The sequence below is a fragment of the Silene latifolia genome, chromosome X (assembly GCF_048544455.1).
Source record: "Silene latifolia isolate original U9 population chromosome X, ASM4854445v1, whole genome shotgun sequence".
In the NCBI taxonomy this organism is placed as follows: Eukaryota; Viridiplantae; Streptophyta; class Magnoliopsida; order Caryophyllales; family Caryophyllaceae; genus Silene; species Silene latifolia.
In genome coordinates this window covers 135,612,310-135,621,417 of record NC_133537.1, presented here as the reverse complement: position 1 = coordinate 135,621,417, position 9,108 = coordinate 135,612,310, and positions in this window count along the sequence as shown.

Here is a 9,108-nt window from a genome sequence, read left to right as displayed (position 1 = left end):
TTATATCAAGGTCTTCACTTTGATAATCCCATCACGACTAAATCGTGATTCCTTGAACTCTTTGAACTTCTTCAAAGATTTCTCTATTTACCTTATTAAGTGAACACATTAGTGTCAACTTAAATCGTTGGTAAAAGTAAATGATCAACCTATTCTGTACCAATGATTTACATTCTCGATCTCCTTTTCAACCAAAAGCACGAGACCTCTTGCTTTGAATACAAGATACGCATATACCATAAGATTAACAATCTAATGGTTTCAAGAGTACTCGATAACTCTTTGCATTCATCATTCCAGAATTTAAGATTTAATCTTGGGTTACCAATTTGAGTCTTGCATCATCTACATGATATATCATTCTAGTTTGGTTTAGAATATAATCACCTTGATAATGGGCTAGCCATACATCAAATCATGGTGTATAGGGTCACAAAAGTGAAACCTCTTTTATATCTTAACAAGTTTATATTCTTATTTAGAGTTTGTGCACTTAATAGTCACAATTAAGTACAATTCTAAAACCAAAACTAGATTGAGTACACAATGACTCTATCTCTCAACATCATTGTTGCTAGTTGTCATATTCTAATCATCCTATGTATTAAATACAATGATGAAAACCACCACCGGTTTCTAATATTGACGAAGTAGTACTAGCAAAATTTATGTCAATCAAATAAACATTTAAAGAAGAAGGTCCCATTAGATGTCCCACAACTAGCTTACTGATTCTTTAATAATTTGGGGTAGTTTCCTTTCTAGCGTTCAACAATTAAGACGATGGAAACTTTAACGGTCGGGATTGATAGGTTTAGTATCGTTATTCTCAATAACTTTACTTTTAACATTACCTTGTATCAATTCCATTCTAATTTTACTTCTTTAAACCTCACCCTTTTCTTAACGGTTTAACAGAATGCTCCCACTCATTTCAATGAGTCTTTGCTAAGAGAAGCAAAATTGAAATTCATGAAGACTACTCTTCATTCGTTCGTTTAGTCTTAAAACTTTCATTGAAAAGGTTGCGGTATTTTTGGTTAATTTAGATTTCCAACAAATCGAGTTATCAAAATAATTTAACGTTTCAAAGTACTTAACTCAATTAAGCATATGAGAAACAATTCCTTGTAAGTAGATATGTGAGTCAAAAATCAAAACCCTTTTGATCACGAATAACTTTTATCTATACTCTTCACAAGAGATCCTTGCAATGGATAATTCGAGGTTTTAGAATAAAATTCATATTTGTCTTTAGTTACGATGTTTTAATGGAGATTTGAATAAAAAATCGAAATGATATCGTGTATGAATTGTGGTAAAGAAATAGAACAATATGATAACGGAATAGTGGAAAACTTATCGTTTTATTAATACTTGTAAATAACAAGTAAAGCATTTACATAGTGACCTCTACCCAACTATGATAAATGATTCCAAGATCCAAATTCATATTAACTTGGGCACGGTGTGGCCGATAAATCCCTTATCAATATAACTCGGTGGATTAACTCTTTAATCGATTCTACTTTTAGAACTCTTGGTCGATAAAATTACATTAACATTTATCTTTAGCCAGGAACACATGCAACTACGGTCACGAATGCTTCCGTTGAGCTCAATCCAAATTTCGAATAAATGTGTCCATGATCCAAACCCACATTAACTTGGGCACGGTGTAGCCGATAAATCCCTCATCAACATGAATTCGGTGGATAGACATTTATCACCCACTTCCCCTACGTAACAAGGTTTGTACCCCGGTGTGGCCGAGTGCACTCCCTCACGAAATAGGTTTTCATTGTTTCTACTTTTTGGTAAGGCTAAGTCTCAATTGTTTATTTTTAGCGAGAGGTCATGTCAATTTATTATCTATCACGTTTTAAGTGAAATAAAGCGGTGAACTACGATAATTGTAATTGACACGGTCGATAAACTCGATTTAAAATGCATGTTTAGTTATGGCGATTTAGCGATGCATGCAACATATAAATAAAATGCAAAGCATAAATTAAATCCTAGTATGGTCTTCCTAGAATAGTAAATCTAATAAACTATTACAAATTCGGAAACCAACTCCTTTGGTCCCTTGAACTTCGGTCTTGGCATGCATTTCAAGGCAATACTTTCTTTAATGGATCGTCTTCTCGAGTGGCACCGTCTTCAAGGAACTCCGGAATAAATAAATTACATAATAAATTACATAATTTCCTATTATACATTTGTAATTAAAAATAAAAATAAATCTATTAAATTACAAAACGGTGATACGAGATCACAATAAATTACAACCGAATCGATATTCCCATACATTTCAGGCAATACCAATTAAAAGTAAGGCCATACTAAGTAAAATTAAATAATTCAAAAATTACATAAAATTAAAATTATGACAATCATAAATAAAATGTTGCATTTGTAATATGTATGAACATGCTCAATTTTATGCTAAATCGCCTTTAAGGAGCCAATATCGTATATTAATCGGTTTTTACGGATTTGCGTGATTTAACCTTTTAAAAATCACAATAATTACATAAAAACATATTTATGTACAAGTTAATTACCCTAACCATCTTAGGATTCAAAATTAGTCTCCACTAACATTTGACAATAATTAACCTAAATTTCTTAATATTGTTCATAAATGGACTCAAAATACAAAATTTTGCCATAAACTTCAAATTAAATCATAAAAATTTCAAATAATTTCAAAATTTGAAATTTAAACTCATGAAAATTCTGGAAAAATACTATGACACTCATAATGTTCAAAAACATAGGTTAAAAATTTTGAAAATTATCGAGGAAAAACAATGTTGCGGTTTATCGGATTTAACAATTATTACCATAAAAAATATGAGAAAAATTATTTTTATTAACTTTTCACTTTTAGATCTGAAATATATGATAAAATGCATCATGTGACGTTTTTCTTTAGTCATGAAGTCTGTTTTACCAATTTTTACTAATTAAAGTCACTATTTATGTGATTTTTTATCAAAAATTCATAAATCATGCATAAAGACTTCATTATAGCCAAACATTTTACACACATCTTGTAAAATTGCATGTGACAACATACTAAATTTTTATGACCAGATTCGAAATATAACTCATATTAACCTATTTTCCCGTTTAAATACAATTTTAACTTGAAAAATCCATATTTCGAGCATAACAACTCATTTTATTATGAACATTTACAGGCCATCAGTAGATAATGTATGTGAAAACATATCCAACAACCACTGGAAAAATCGAAGTTTAGCTATTTTTAGTCCAAAAATGACATTTTTATCATAAAAATCACATTTTAATGTCATTATTATATAAAATGAACAATAAAATCCATAAATAAACCAAAATATCCTAAATACATTTTAGGACCAGAAACTTTAACATGCAAATAAATTTCGTGATATTTCATAATAAACACAAATTTATAAGTTTTGTTTGTTAATCGTATAACTCGGAAAAACAATAATCGATTTGCATGCAAACAACCTAAGGCTCTGATTCCACTTGTTAGAAATTATAATCTCATTATTTAACATATTCATATATGTGATAATCTATTTAGTCATAAAATAAATTGTTGATCTTATGCATGCAAACATAAATTAGTATAGAGAAGAAATCGTCATTCTTACTATAGTAGTTTCGGTTTTATGGGTACCAACAAGATCTCCTTCTTGTTAGTTCTTGAGCTTTCCAATAATGGATGAACAAGATTAAAGTTTAGAATCTCTCCCAAAAGCATATACCCAAAGAAATCTCTTAATAACTAATATTATTTTGTACTAGAAATAATATAAGTCTTACTATAAAATTGACGCAAAAATTATAATTTTTGCTCTTGAAATCCGGTTCAAGAGAGAGTATTATGTGAGTTTATTTCTCTAGAATTTTCACAAATTGTAGAGAGTATGATAATTTCTTACACTAGAAATTTTATGATAAGAGTGAATGAATTATTGTTGAGGAAAACACTCTCTAATTCCCTTGGTAAAAACCGGTTGGAGGGAGTAGTGTGCCCAATGCATGGGCTAGTTTTTCTACCCAAGAAATGATAGGTATGTAAGGCTAAGACTATAGGTAATTATTGTGTTTTCCACTTAAAAATAATTAACACAATATCAACCATAAGCCCCTCCATTTTCGGCACATATAAAATGGGAGGTCCATTTTATTTTTGTCATTTGTCAATTGTAACATATGTGACATGTTACTTGACATATGAAATTGTAATGTATTTTTAACATATTAAAAATCAACATACTCATAAAATATGTCATATACAAAATCGACTAGTAATTCGTAATTACTTGTACCAAAATGGTTTATCAATTATAAATCATAACATCTTGTATTTATAATAAATCATTCATTCAATCTCAATTCAATATCAATTGTTTCGTAAACAATAATTTTATCCAAGTAATAAAACAATTCGATTACTTAGACCGTGTCTCATTTAATCAAATTATAATAAGATACGTTAACTTTACTCACAAAATCCCCCGTCAATTTTAAGCAATTTAATTAACTCGTATCGGCATACGATTAATTAAATAATCAATTAAGAGTATTTCCCTATAGATATGACCTAAGGGGATCAATTGATCACCACCGTCGCACGATAGTAATGTCAAACTCTAGTTAGCCAATCATTACCGATATGTGTGGACCAGTTGACAGTAAAATATTACATCCCACATGTATTCTTAAAATGAGATTTAAACATGTAATCATCATGATCAACAGTTGTGATCGCATTATTGTCGGAGGACACATATTCCAACAATGTGGTTGTTTGGTTCTTTGTTTCACATAGACCTTTGCAACATAAGTGAATTGAATGTGAAGGGGTAAGGTCTTTGGGTATTGAAAATGAAGGATTTTGAGCGATTGAAGAGTAAGAGACATCCATTTGAAGGTGGTTGAAAGGGTTGGTATTCGGATTGATTTGAGAGGGGAGTTGTCCTCATTCAATAGGGTATGTACCATTAAACACAAGACTAGACATACGGTTGAGTGATTATTAAGCACACACACGGTTTATCGATTATGGACATAACATTGAATGAATAAACTAGAATAAAATATAGCAAACCCGTTCTAGTCAATCATATGAGGGATTAGTTAAATTCACACAAAGATTACATGAAATTAATTAAACCAATTTGTAACCTAAGTTTTTCAAATTGTTCTCTTGCAAGTGGTTTAGTAAATATGTCGGCAATTTGATCTTCGGTTTTGCAAAAAATAAGTTTAATATGCCCTTTTTCTACGTGATCACGAATGAAATGGTGACGAATCTCAATATGTTTAGTCTTAGAATGTTGAATCGGATTTTTTGATATATTTATTGCACTCGTATTATCACACATGATGGGGACGGAGTCATAAATAATACCAAAGTCTAGGAGTTGTTGTCTTACCCAAAGAAGTTGAGAACAACAATGTGCGGCACTAACATACTCACTTTCGGCCGTTGAAAGAGCCACCGTATTTTATTTCTTTGAGCCCCATGAAATGAGACAAGGACCCAAGAATGTTTCAATCCCGGATGTATTCTTTCGATCTACCGTGCAACCCGCGTAGTCTGCATCGAAAAAACCTATAAGATCAAATGGACAATATAAGGGGTACCACAAGTAGAGATCTTGTGTTCCAATAAAATACCGAAGAATTCGTTTAATGGCTTTAAAATGGGATTTTTTCGGATTTGCTTGGAACCTGGCACATAAACAAGCACTAAAGAGAATGTCGGGATGACTTGCGGTCAATTAAAGAAGTGAGCTTATCATACCTATATACACCTCTTCACTAACATTCTTACCGAGTTCATCTTTGTCCAATTTGGACCCGGCTACCATAGGTGTATCATGAGACTTACCATTAGTCATCCCAAATTTCTTAAGCATTTCCTTAATGTACTTTTGTTGATGGATCATGCTTCCATCCTTTGTTTGCTTGATTTGGAGCCCAAGGAAAAATCCTAGCTCACCCATCATGCTCATTTCAAACTCCGATTTCATTAGTTCCGAAAAGTACACATAAAGGAGTTCATTTGTTGCACCAAATATAATGTCATAAACATATACTTGGACAACCAACAGTTCAGCAGACTGTGACTTTAAAAACAGTGTTTTGTCAATGGAGCCTCTTCTAAAACCATTTTCAATAAGAAATTTAGACAATCTATCATACCAACACCTAGGTGCTTGTTTTAAACCATAAAGAGCTTTGTCTAATTTGAAAACATGGTTAGGCAAATCATTGTCTTTAAAGCCCGGAGGTTGCTCCACAAAGACATCCTCTTCCAAATATCCATTTAAGAAAGCGGTTTTGACATCCATTTGGAAAAATTTAATACCTTTGTGAGCCACAAAAGCTATAAGTAATCATATAGCTTCAAGTCTAGCTACCGGTGCATAGGTTTCATCGTAATCAATACCCTCTTGTTGACGATAACCTTGCACCACTAGTCTAGCCTTGTTCCTTACGATTTCTCCCGAGTCATCAAGCTTATTGCGAAAGACCCATCTAGTACCAATGACGGTACGATTAGATGGTCTAGGGACTAAGTGTCATACCTCATTCCTCTTGAATTGATTGAGTTCTTCTTGCATAGCTATTAACCGATCAAAGATCGATCGAGCGATCACCACATTGGGGTAGTTCCACTTGAGAGAGAAAAGCATTGTGGGCACAATACTCATCAAGATGGGCAAGATTGTTGAGAGAGGCTCTTGTTCGAATTCCAGAATTGAGATCACTTGTCAGATTTGAGAGTGGATGAGAGCTTTGATGTTTCGACTTCTTTGGAACAATGGTTTCTTGTTCCCCCTCAAAGTGATGCCTTGATCTCGGTGGCTTGTTTCCTCCTGATTAGAGTGGTCATCCTCAACACTATCCTGAGTTGCTTCATTTTTTGAAGTGGAAGCAACAGTCGTTGGGTCTGTTGCGTCCTGAGAAGAAACAGTGGCAGTAGAGTTACCACGTGTTCCCCCTGGATTGTTGCTTTCATTTGGAGGTAACAGTCCCTGAGGTTGTTGCAGATCAGCGTCATTGTTCAATGCTTCCACTTCTTCAAACACAAAGTCCTTTCGAACAAGACTGATTTCGAACTCATCATCATCATCGTCTTCTTCTTCAATTTGTACCTGTCCAAGCATGCTAGATTCATCAAAAATGACATGGACACTTTCTTCAATTAACATGGTTCGTTTATTGTACACTTTATAAGCCTTGCTATGATCGGAATAACCAATAAAAACCGCTTCATCGCTACGTGGATCGAATTTACCCAAGTTATTTTTACCATTGTTATGGACAAAACATTTGCTACAAAAACATCTAAAATATGAGATATTGGGCTTTCTTCCACGTAGTAATTCATATGGTGTTTTATTAAGTATGCTCCTTATCATAACACGGTTATAAATGTAACAAGCGGTATTTACCGCTTCACCCCAAAAGTTTCTAGGCAATTTACTACATAACAACATAGTTCTAACCATACTTTCAAGACTTCTATTCATGCGTTCAACAACTCCATTTTGTTGAGGAGTTCTAGGAGCCGAAAAATTGTGGTCAATGCCATTATCATCACAATAGGCACCAAATGATGAGTTTTCAAATAATCAACTAAATCAACCCAAAATTTTTGTTTGTTCCGATTTTCAACATAGTTGGATTTTTATTTTTATTAATTTAATTGACTTCTACTACCAAACCATGACAATGTAAACCAACGTTTACAATATGTTGTTTAATAAATTCTTAGAACATTTAACATGCATATTGTTGAAGATGATCCTAATGGGAGCCTCATGCATTTTATGTAATAGAATCACATATATTTTTTTATTATTCTTTAGAGACTACTAATTTTATTGAAATTTAGTATGAATTTGATTTTACGAGAAGTATATAAAGAATAAATACTCTTAATTGTAAATAGTCAAGGTAAACCTATGTTGTAAGAGATCTAACATTTTCTCCTAACACTCTAAATAAATATAATCATGATACCTCTTGTTTTACGTAAAATCATTTAGTTTTACATAGTTGTTATAGATTAAAGTAATTTGCAAAACTCACAAAAGTGTGTCTCAGTTATTAAGGGCTCATTTTGGTGTCTATGCAGATAACGTTTTGTATTTAATTAAAAATCAGTGGTGCACTGGTGCCTATGACAATGAAAATCTATCTATATACTCCAATTATGTCACTTAAAATTTTACAACGGAAATGATAACTACTTAATGACAAAACTTTTATGCTAAAAACACTAATAATTATATGATGATCAGCTACACCAACCACGAACTTTTGTTTATTCAATGATTCAAACATAATTGAACCTTTTTTCTTATCAACTTAAGAATATATTTTTACAGGTGATCCTAATGGGAGCCATGTGCATCGCATGGGCTTTCCAACTAGTTAAAACAATAAAATGAATTCAGTTTAATTAAAATATTAATTTAAATTAATAAAATACTTCATCGACAGCGCTCATTCTACATCGTAAGACGAGCTCCAAATAATGACAATGCCAACTAAATAGTACATGTCGTCCAATCATCATCAGGGTGTGTGTCGGGAGTCTTATGACAAATACGGGTATCTACAATATTTTCTATGTTATATTCAAGTGATGTTTATAATTTTTATTTTTATTTGGCAAAAAAGTATCGTAAGAAAATTGCGAAAATTATATTTAGATTCGTGGTAAAAAAAATGATATCATTAGAGTATATATTTCATATCATTTGAACATATTTTAATTATGACAAAAAAAAAGTAGAACAAAAACGTACAAATATTTTATAGATAGTATAGTATTTGTTCATTATTAATCCGGGTTTGATGTCGAATTAGGTGCGAAAAATATGGTGTATTTCTAAGTATATTATTTATCCACATTGAAAAATAATGTAGGTGTGATAAATATATTACGTATAAATAGTTGAATTATCCCATATCAAAAGATTATCATAAAATGCGATGATCTCATGACTATAAATAAGAGTATCATTGAACATTTGAACTTAGATATCAATCCAAAATCTTTTGAATCTCAAGTATTGTCTT